This window comes from Micromesistius poutassou (genome assembly GCF_964030765.1).
Source record: "Micromesistius poutassou genome assembly, chromosome: 4".
Lineage (NCBI taxonomy): Eukaryota > Metazoa > Chordata > Actinopteri > Gadiformes > Gadidae > Micromesistius > Micromesistius poutassou.
This window is the reverse complement of record NC_140274.1, coordinates 22,255,852-22,268,258: the sequence shown is the minus strand read 5'-3', so window position 1 is coordinate 22,268,258 and position 12,407 is coordinate 22,255,852.

The window sequence follows — 12,407 nt, the reverse complement described above, 5'->3', positions numbered from 1 at the left end:
CAGGGCTTGAAGCTGAAATGTCAAGTCAAATGTCAAGTCACCTTGGAGATCTTTGTTAAAAGCCTCCAGCCATTTCTTGTTTTGATGTTTGGGTTTTTGAGCCCAACTTCACTTTTTTTTTTCTTCTAGACATTTTTGCAAATGTGGCTTTTGAAATTATTATTTCCGTTCAAGCCAGGAGACTGCCAATGCGTATAAGCAGTTAAAGAACAGCAGCTCTTAACTTTGACAATAATTACAGGGATGTCATATATTTACCAATCCCTGTGGCTTTCTGTTTATTTATTTATTTATTTATTTAGATATTAACTCCCCCAACACACACACACACACACACACACACACACACACACACACACACACACACACACACACACACACACACACACACACACACACACACACACACACACACACACACACAGAGAGAGACTCGTGGGCCCTTTCTCAACAACAGGCCTCAGGGGTTGTGCATTAAAAGAGGTTGCATTTCACACCTGGTGGTTAAAATTGATTCTTGTTTCTCCACACAAAAGCATGGATAGAATAACGATGACTTCCTACTGACATATCCAGTATTTCTTAAAAAAAAAAAAAAAAAAGTACACTCTTGTATATGTACATAAGCACATCCAAATCGATCCAAAGTGATATTACACAAACCATTACATGAACCATTAGTGGATGCTGCAGCAGGATAGGAGCCATCAAGGTCAGAGTGTCAGCAAACTGCACGCGGGGGGGGAGGGGGGGGGGATCTACGTGAGCACTTAACCAGCCTCTGCCTTACTGATGTGACCTGATGTGGATCCTGTCCCCGGTGTCAGGCGCGTGTTGCACCACGACGGCCCGTCTCCTGAGTGTCCAGTCAGCGCTTCTCGAGGGCAAACCTATTGATCCATACTTACGACGGCCTCAGACACACCATAGCTGGGGGGGGGGCTCTGTGGCAGCAGCAGAGGAGGAGGAGGAGGAGGAGCGGCGTTGGGTCACCCCCCCCGCCCGGGGGCGTGCTCTCTGATGCAGATGGGTGATCTCATGACGAGGGCTACGACGCTCTCTGGTCTCTGAAAAGCTCACCGCAGCAATCTTCTTTCAGACCGGAGTAAACACTCCAGGGGCTGGAGCCCATTGTGAAGAAGACCCCCCCCCCATTTGCTGCCAGGATGCCCAGTTATGCAGTTTTAAACGTTTCACCTCGTTTCACGGCTCCGTCGAGTGGCGTTCACGAGGGTGTCTCTCAGGAACAGAATGCCCTTGCGTTGACAGAGGTATTGAAACAGAAGTATGGTGTCACCCCGGTCACAGACAGCACTCCTTGCACCCCTTGTAACAGTTTGTCTTTGAGTCGCGCAGTAAACAGATTTTATATTCTGCCTTTAACCGTGAATACTAATCGGGAACACTGATGTCAACTGATCTGCATCACTTGGAATGCAGAAAGTCGCTCCGCCACTTTCCTACTTCATCAACCCCCCAAAATAACAAGGGATGCAGTCCATATAACTTCATGGGCCGTGCTCTTGTTTGTCTGGCTGTCTCAGAGAATATTGAGCGGACAAATCACCAGAAAGGGCATATTTGCATTGCAAGTGGTGCCAGGACATGTTGCCCGCCTTCTCCGAATTCCTAAGGATTTCTTGAAAGACAGACACGTGCCCCTTCTCTGAAAGGGTTGCTAGAAGTCACCGTTGTACTACAGCCAGCCAGCTGACCTTTTCTCCAGGAATGACCCCCCCCCCCCCCTGGGAGAATGGCAGCATAGCTCAGGAAATAATCCATTGTCCTCTTTGGTCTGCGCTGATGCGGTCTGTCTGGGACCAGGTCCATACCCCTAGACCGGCCCGTGGCCTGAATGCTCGCGATACAACGTGGTTTAGACTTAGTCGTTTGACTTGCCCTCTTCTTATGGATCTTATGGAGCAGATCTCTTGTCTTGATGGGTGATACTACCAACGGGCGACACTCGCCTTGATGCCTTTGAAGGAGAGCAGATCTCTTGTCCTATCGTATGGAGCAGTCTGGTCCAGATCTGACTATTTCCAAAATGTCTAGCGTGTCCTATCTATTGGCCCCGCTGTTAGCGCTGACAGCTGGGGGAGCAAGCACAACAAACACTCAGTTGCTGAAGCTTGTTGATGAAGACTCCAAATTACTTATTTGTCACGGCTAACAATAATCAGGAGCACCATCTGCATTGAATGTCTCTCTGAAAACACCAGAAACGTGTCAATTAAAGGAGGGCACCCGGTATGGATAGTACATCATGTATGTAAGTGGATTTGTGAATGCCCAATCACCATATCTAAATATGAAGTATTTGTCGTTACTTAATGACTACATGGAGCTGTGCCATGACGACCAAGAGGGACCTGTACTAGATGTGGCAGGTATCTCAGGTCTGTCCCATGGTACAGTTGTGTTAATTATACATAAGCTTGATGATTTCCTCATTGTTCATAGTCAATCTTTTAGGACATGGTCAGGGTAAAAAATATTGTTCTACTGTAAAATACTTTCTGTAAATTCTGTAAATAAAAAAAACAAAAAGCTTTGGAATAACTTGTCTTAGAAAGACAGCTGTATTCATTTCCACCAGACACTTGTGTAGGTATAATCAGCCGTACCAATTTGGTCAGGGGAAAATATGTAATTGTTAACCTCTTTTAAAACCTGTAACATGTAGCCTCATAGCGCATCATCCACCCTTCACACCAAACGCAAACAAATGCAGAAGCTTGTATGTAGCCTATGGCACTGAAAAAAACGTGCATGATGCAACGCTTGCATCATTTTCATATTTGTGGTAGTCTATTAGTAATAACAACTGTTATCAAATGTGTCTTTTTTTGAGTTGAGTTTTCTGAAGTTCTGTATTCTTTATTATTATTTTTTTTTAATCTGACATAAGAGGTTAGGCTTTTTGATCCATTGATTTTCTTCCCTTTTTCCTTTTTAAAAAAGCCTGGCCGGGCCACTTTCAGAACGGCTCTCATTTGCAATCGATTAGTGTTGAGATCGATCATCAGCCAACGCAGCGGAGACAGACGACCAGGGTGAGGTAACGCGCAAGAAAAACTCAAAATAGAAGTGTAGTGTAGTGTGAAATAGTGTAGAAAAACTCAAAATAGAAGAAACGTCACCGTCAACCTTCTTTATCCAACACTTTGATTGTCATTTCCTTTTAAGAAAGATAGGATAAAAAAAGAATACTAATAATGAAACATGGGTGATTTAATGTGGACAAAAGCCAATGGGCCCGGGTTAAAGCACGTACCATGTAGGCACAGTCCTGAACGCAGCAACCCCGGGTTTCGAACCCTGATCCTCAATGTCCTCCCCTCCCTCATGTCTCCCACACACCGTCCTCCTCTCTATCTCTCACTGTAATAAAGCATCAAATGCAAAAATAAATCCAATGGGGTCAGGGTAAAGGAGAGACGTCTGAGTGGAACTCTGGGGCCGCAACACAACGGGACCAGATGTCTTTTCTGGCATCGCGGGCCAGAGGAGGATCATCTTATCTGCAGCCCTGCTGCTCTGTCACACTCAGAGCATGTGTGAGCACCCCCCCCCCCCTCCGCCACAGAGTCTGTCCTTCCCTATTGTACCACATTAACCTCTGACGCTTCATCCGTCAAATTCCTCAAATTCGCATAATTGTGCAAAAAAAAAACATCGTCCATTATCATGCACATATTAACAAAACATTTAAGCTTGGCGCTTTCACGTGACACTGTCAATATTATCGTGTTTCACGTTTTTTTTCCACGAGTTTCTCAATTTTCTTAAACGACACGGACCTGGAGAAATCTGAGAATTCATGAAAGACTTTTCATGAAAATTATTTATTGATATGTACTTCCTTGCTAAGTGCTACTTCAGAACCAGTGTGTGTGTGTGTGTGTGTTTTATTATTTTGTGTGTTAATTATGCAGTGGTATATTATGGTATCCATGATTCACATTGGCTCGGAATTCTTTGCATCAAATGCAACCCACAAACTTGTAACCGATAGCGGTGAGATAAAATGAGACATCAGTGCGATCTTTATTGCTCTGGAGCCTTAACTAGGATGCTCAAATCACCATCTGCTGGTATTGAAACTTTATGCCCTCGGAGTTGCAGTAAAGAACTGTTGGTGGAATGAAATCAGCAGCAATGTCTCCATCTCTCCCCCAACTGTGATATGATAAACGGCGTCCCTTCTCGCTCCCTAAAAGATCACTCGGTTCTGCAGCAGAGTGTAAAATGCAGTGTCAGGACATTTCCAGTAAGACAGACCACTATCTCCACATCAAAAACCCATAAAAATGGCAATGAGAGATGGAATAAAAAAGAGAATATTAATGATCATCACGTAGCAAGGCGTTTGTTCTAAAGGGCTATATGGATACTACTTCAATTAAAGAGGCAAAGTACTCCAACCTCCTTCATTCAACCTGATCCTTTTTTCCATTTTCTGTTCTGAACAGATCATCAAAGGTCATGTATACCAAGCCCTTGCAGAGCCTCAAGCACTGCTCCTATTTACCTGGTATTTCTCACCAGCAGTGTATGCCAAGTTATATTTAATATAAAGCACTTGTTAATATTCATGACAATCTCCGGGACCAAGAGCACAACAGCACAACAGCATTTGCTCCAAAGCAAGAACAACAGAAGAGTCATGAATAATCAAATTGTTGTGTGTTGTTCTGTGTTGTTCTGTTCTCCGCTATAGCGTTGGTTCACTGAACCAATCCCAGGCTGGAACCCTGCTAGGCAGAACTAGTGGTACACATGTTAAGAAAACAAAATAACCGAGCTGCCTCAGTTGTGTCATGAACTAGGAGCCAGGGTGGAGATTCTCATCACCTTCTTCTGTTAATGCCTGCTCTCTCTTTGTTCCTCAGTCTCTTTCCACCCCCGACAAGTCTCCATCATTCTCTCTCTCTATCAGACTTTTGCTTCCAGAAGGTGTCGATAAAGCTTCTCTTACAGTCTCTTTCTCCATCTCTGTCTGTCTTTATCACAATCGTTCTGGGAAGGTATTGGGATTGATTATTATTTACCAAAATGGTATTGCCATGGAGACATCTCATCTCAAGTTTGTACACCACAGTTATAATAATTAGGATGCATCCTCATTTCCCCCTCATTAGTGGTCACACATGTTGTTTTTCTTAAGCCTACCTATAGTGCCTCAACACATCTAACATATTTATCATGCACTCGTTCCAAGCCGTCATGTTCTTTTTCTTTTTTTTGTCCACCGGAGCCACTCTGGGGTTGCGCTCGACGGGGGTATAGTGAGACAGCTGTCGATATGTCTCCCAATGGAGGCAGCAGACAACAACAGAGACTATCTAATGAAAAAGACACGGACATCGCCAAGCCATCCGACTGCAGCACCCCCCCCGGTGATAATGCAGCGAGTCACTCCTGGAAACTATTCTCATTTCTCAGCCGATATCTCTTTTTTTTAATATATTTCTGATACACAAATCAATCTTTTACACCGAGATCCTTCCCTCAAAGATAAAAATGCTTATAATTATGCATTCCATAAAATACTCTGAATAATATAATCTGATCCAAACCTGATCCAAATGATCAACTACCCACTCACACTTACTGACGAAGTAGAGAATATAATTCCATTAAGGTACACAAATAATTAAATATACTGTTACTTTATTATGGCACATGAGAACAGCTTGATTTGGCCTTAGTATCAATGTTAATTTTGAATCTTTTAAAATTATAGATCACAACATCCCTAAATGATTTGCAAGCCAATGGCATCCATCCAAATAGTGACTTGTCTTTCCAAGCCATGGTCTCTAGCTTATTGTCAATAGTCACCTACTCTTAAAAGACTCTGAACAGATCAAACCAGTGGGAGACGTTTTAGCTTGATGACTGGTGATGAAAAACCTTTGTGCTTCTTATGTGTCATCACTACATGTGTTTTTGTTTCAGGCCTGTCTGATTGTGCCAACCGTTGGTTTGCATTGTTGTAGCTCCTCGATTCTGACTGCACATATTGGCAGGAGGAAGATTTGTCAACAAATGTTTGTCCCCGGTGAATTCCACATTGGCTGGCAGGAGTTCACAAGGAATGGTTTTTGCTGTATTTTAAATGTGGTCTGGCAAGGTCCAGTAGGAATTGTAGGCAACCTTGAGCAGAGTTCACACATGCTGTGATTGCTGGATTTTTAAGCGTTTGAGAGTTCCTTGTCTTGACGCCATCATTATTGCAATTTTCTCCTGGGCCAATGACTACCTCGTCTATCGATGGCTATGAATGGATAATTGTAGGTTTGATTCCTAAATAGCTGGTGATGGTGGTATATGAGGTGGGATTTGGATGGTTTACAGTTGGTTATGGTTCGATAAATGACTAGAGATGATTACTGTGAAATATTAAGCCGGAACAAGGAGGGCGTGTCCACTTACAGACGCCTCCGGACAGAACAAATAGCCTTTAATAAACTCGATATCCATGAACAGGCAGAAAAACACTACCTTCAGAACCACGAGGAGTTACGGACATGACAGAAAACAGCAAACCAACAAGGGAAACAAAGGAACTGAACATGCATATACGGGGAGAGACCGATCAGGGAACGAGGTGCAGGTGGGAAGATTGGCAAGGACGCAGGTAAGGGAACGAAGCGATTAGAAAAGTCTAAGGACATCTGGTGGGCAGGGGGAGAACGAACATTAAACAACAAAAAGACAAAGTCAGATCATTACACAGATGGTCAAATTTAAGTATTAATAGAGTTGTAATAGTTTAGTGCTCCCCTTATCAATAAAGATGCACCCGGTGGCCCTTCAGCTCAGACAGCCTGCTGAAGACTGATCTGGTATTGATGAAGCACATCTTATTCATCTTAAGGGTATATATGTTGCAGGGTTGGTAAGATATTGGTCTAGTCTAGTGTGTTGAAGGCCATAGTCTAGGAGCTGTATAGGCTGCCTTTCTTTATTTCATGAACAAAAATATACTTGGGGCGAGTGCTGCTCAGTATCATTACAATATTCCACCAGACCAAGTCTGAGGATCGTCAGATATCTAATAATAATTATTGGGCAGCACAAAATCTGATATTGGTTTGGTTTGAATGCGGTGAACAAGAATAATGCATATGTTCTCAGACCGACAATTCAACCATCTTATCTCCACCGTGGTCCCCTGAACACATCACCCTGTGTTTTCCATTTAACAAGACACCCACGTCTACTAGAGAAGGGAAAAAAACAACAACCATGTTTTTCCATCGATTGGTTTCTCCCCATCCTTAACATTTCCCTGCCCTGGCAGAACTGGCTGTCCTCTCAGACCTCCTTCAAGAAAGAGGTCAATAGCAACTATATCTCTCAATGTCTCAAGTCATATATAAATATTTTATTATGTTATATTGACATAAATACAACTACCATATATAACCTTTTCTTTCTTTATATTATAATTATATTATTTGTGTGGTTGTTTTGTTTATGTTTATAATGTTTTTTTTTTAATAACTATTATTATTTGTTTTTTTTGTATGTTATATTTGTTACATTTATATATATTTCATTTGTTCTTATCCAGAAATGTATTAACAACTGCATCCAACAGGCACAGATGTGCTGGAATATTCTGTGCCTGCGTGTACAGATTCTCATTGTCTTGGAAAAACTCATCGCCAATGAGACTTTAAACAGCTGTATATTTACCCTTTATATATTGTTATACAAGTCAATAAGGACAACACATGACTTTTTTTTTCCACATTGTAATATAAATGGAACGATGAGTACGTAACACAATGATATACTAGGGGACCAGGGACTACAGGCGGAAATTAGCAATTGTTGCTATAACCTGGCTCAAAGCATCTCTTCTTGTTTTACAAGATTAATGTTTTTTTGTGCATTGTCCCTGTTTTAAATAAATAAATTCAATCAATCAATCAATGATATACTATTAGTGCTACCCCATTATTGTACTACTGCTATTACTACTACTACTGCTGCTACTACTACCACTATTTATAAGCAGAAGTGAGGTCTGTTAAAACTGATGAACAGATGGAAATTATTTCTCTAACTCAGAAAAGCTCAAAATCATTCCCCAAAAGACACACATTTGCGCTCATGTATCATTCATACATTTTCCTATTCTTTCATGCAGATCATCGCTTTCCATAGAGCACACACATTGACGGGAAGGTCATTGTATTGCTTATCGAAAATAGTAGGCTAATGTCGGCACTTCTTCCCTGTTGACGACTTTTAGACTGGAATTCAAAATACATAACAGGAATATTTTATACAGAAAATAAATAAGATGGGTCGCGTTTATGGGTCATTATGGTTGAAAGCGGAGTACTTTAAGTAATGCCATTTGAACCAGCCGGTTGTTTTCATTTGACGTGTAAGATAATCAAGGCGGATGATTTGTTTCATTAACGTTTTATAATGAATAGAAATACGATTTTTTTTTTGTCGATGTCATTTGTTTTTCTGGCTGTGCAAATCGCAACGCTGCTGTGTCCGATTCATCATGGGTGTGTAATGTAGTCTATTTGCCCCCACACAAACTTTCCATTGCGCCCAAGTTGTTCCATTGGCAGACGCTAGGAGCTGTCCATGGTACTGTATGTGTGCTTCACCGTCAGAGCGCTACTCACGCACACACACACACACACACACACACACGCGTCTGGCAGCGGTACAGCCAGGCGAACAAACGAAAGCAAACGGAGACTGCTTTTAGTGTCTCATTAAATGCCTTGGTCCTGGTGATGCCCACCCTGGACACGAGTGTGGAGCGCATGCAGCAGCAGCAGCAGCGACACGACACAGCAGCAGCAGCAGCAGCAGCCCGTCCTCCGCGCGAACCTCAGTCTCAGTCCATTCCGCACACACAAAAGTGTTGATTTCCAAGGACGGTTTTTCTTCTTCTCAGCAAATTCCAAAACGGATAACATGAGCCCGATTAGAGAGCACATTTCCCTCGTTCTGTTCCTCACAGTGATGATAACGGACACCGAAACCCAGGGTAAGAATCCAACCGTTCAAGTTATCGCAAGATGTTAACGCCGAATGATCTATTGCCTACGGTATCTTTTTTCTGAAATGTTGTTAAACCTAATAGCTGATTTTATTTTGATTCGGAAGGCTGTGATTTGAAAGGTAAACTGCAGAGTAGGCTACTGCACAGTTTAAGGTGCTTTATCTTGTGAGTTTCTCCACGGACTATACTTGTATGGTACTTACAGTATATCTAGCTTATTTTTCTGTTCTTCTGAAAATGTAGTATCGAGCAGTTATTAATCCCATTATAGCACGAGGTGACACATGGACCCTCGTGTAATACGGTTTGAATACAATCTCAAGGTAACAAAATAACAAATACAAATGTTACACCTTCGCGAATCACTTAATGGGCTGTGAGTAAGCCTAAAGTTGGTTAAATTTCTCTAACTTTTCTTTCAATTATATCACTATCTGCTTGCTGCTCGGTCTTCCATTATTGGCGATACTTCCTCCGACGAAACAAATTAACCCCACGTATGCGTTCAGACTGATGCACATGTAATTTCCAAGCCTAGTGAAATAGGTGCTTCAAATGAATGCAGTTGTCACACAATGGCTGATAGCGTTCCTGCAGCCTCGCTGCATTATTCATGTCCCCTGACAAAATACATACGCCTGGAAGCCGCCGATGATGCCGAAAGTCCTTGCACAATTCTGACAATGAGTCAATATTTATTCTCTCATTATCTCGGCACAGGCAGGCTACATTGGTCGTTATTGTTACCCAATAAGAAACGGACTCGCTGTTCAACAGAAAATATATTTAGGGAAACTCATCATCATATGTCAGATTGTGATGTTAGATGGTGTGTAATATAGATACCCATCACATTCTATACATCAATGAAAAGTGACTAATAAACATCTGTCAAATATGTGCTAGAAGTCTGGGGTTCCAAATGGTATGCCGATTATTAGTTACTTTATTAGGTCAGGTAATTCATTAAGTAAACTGACATTTTTGTTTTAGAAATACATCTTTTTTTTTTTACTCCTTTGTAACAGCAGTTTAACACACACATGCGCACACACACACAAGCACACACACACAGGGTGCGGTGGTGATGAAATCGGCAAAAGACATCCCATACGTCAACAGTGCACGAATGTGAATCTCATATCGCATTATGTTCCTACATTATTCACCGCACATGGTGAATGGTGTGGTTTTTAAAAGCTTTGAATCCACTCTTCTGTTCCGAAAAACGATACATTTGCATTATATATTAATTGATCGACTAATTGCTGTTGCTGTTGCGCTATATGCTCGGGGGTGTCAGCGTTGACAAGTCAGCCCCCTGGGACGTTTTTTGACAGTGGCCCCCATTTGAACAGCCAATCTGTCCTTCTAAGCCCGCCCGCACCGCCTCAGACGCCCCGAGGTGCGGAGCGCAGCTCACCCGGAGGTTGTAGTGCAGAGCTGAGCGGAGGTATATGCTGCGCCGCTGGAAGCATTTGATGATATCCCAGAGGTTAGGTAGGGGGGGGGGGGGGGGGCAGGCAGGTCAGCAGCCCTGCCTGCCCCCCCCCCCCCTCAGATCACTGCGGGGATAAATAGCTTGCATGCCCCCAGCGAGCCAGAGTGAGGAGTGGTCCTGGGGGGGGTTTCAGACTCAGGCCCAAGCCCCTGCCTTTCAATGCTACCGGCAGAGTTCACATGAACTAATGGGTCCTGCGGGGCCTGGCAGATTACTGGCTTTTTACGGTGGCAGCTGGCGATGGGAACCGTTCTAGGTGTCCACCTCCAAGATTGAAGCTCCTAGGAGATTTGATCATATTTAATATGGAAAGAATCGTGTATAAGCATATAGTTTGGATAAAACATTCATGGAAACCGGTTTTCTATTTGTCTCTGTATTTCTCCCTGCACTTTGATTTGTTGTTCATATAAACTCTCTAAATCTCTCTCTCTCTCGCGCGAACACACACACACACACACACACACACACACACACACACACACACACACACACACACACACACACATGTATATATATTTCATACATATATATTTTCATACATATATCTATATGTATAAATACATAATAAACTATGTGAATGATTGGCATTCTTAGCTGGCTGTCTTCAGTCTGTGGCGGTATTGATTAAGGGCTGGACCAGAAGATGTATCATCAATGAACTGCTTCTGCTGGGCTTGTCAGGAAGACCTATTACAAAGCCCTCATTTGGCCTCTCTTGTTATGTTTTATTTAGTCTGGCTGCTCATGAATGACCTGAATACGCCATGCATAGTGCGCTTCCCTCATTATAGAACTGCTAAATATGTTTTATAAATGTGTGTCGGAGACTTCGTGTGTGTGTGTGTGTGCGTGTGTGTGTGTTCTCTTTAACAGAAAAAAATGTGTAAGGGTATAAAGTAAGTACTTTAGGGCCATACGTACGTATACAGTTATGTTGTGGCAATCAATATCTCCCCTGAGGTCTCTCTGTTGATGGAAATGTTTGGAAAGAACACGCTGTCTCCTGCACTTAAAACATGACATGCCACGCTCACACTCACTCACCAGTGAGTTGCATGACATGCCACTCATCTTCAAGTTGAAATGGCACATCCTCTATACGACGTATTTCCCAGCCTTTAAACGGCAACGCGTCTTCTTGCATTTTTTTTACAGTTGTTTTACAGTGCTGGAGTCATCCTCCTTACAGCAATATTAGCATCATGCTTCAGATTAAAGTCACTATAGTGTCTCATCCGGTGAGGAGCAATAATCTCTTGCTATTGGAAAAAACACTCAACACCGGTACCCCCCCCGCCCCCCCCACTCCCCCCCCCCCCCCCCCACCCACACCCTCCCCCCCCCCCCCTGCTCCCCCCCTCCCCCCCCCTCCCCTGCATGATTTCCTGCCACCGTAGAAAAAGCAATTTGTTCTTGGTGTCACTGTTCTGATGCAATCAGCCCTGCTTCACGCCTTTGAATAAAGGAGAAGGGGAAGAAGACTGCTGCTGCTGCTGCTGGTGCCGGTAGTGGTGCAGGTGGTGGTGGTGCTGGTGCTGCTGCTGGTGGTGGTGGTAGTGGTGCAGGTGGTGGTGGTGGTGGTGGTGGCGGTGCTGCTGCTGGTGGTGCTGGTAGTGGTGCAGGTGGTGGTGGTGGTGGTGCTGGTGCTGCTGCAGGTGGTGGTGGTGGTGGTAGTGGTGCAGGTGGTGGTGGTGGTGGTGGTGCTGGTAGTGGTGCAGGTGGTGGTGGTGCTGGTAGTGGTGCAGGTGCTGCTGCTGGTGGTGGTGGTGGTGTGGGCTGGCGGGGGTGGGGGGGGGGGGGTGCACTGTGTTTAATTAAAAGACGCACTTTAGTTATGCTGCAGTCATACAA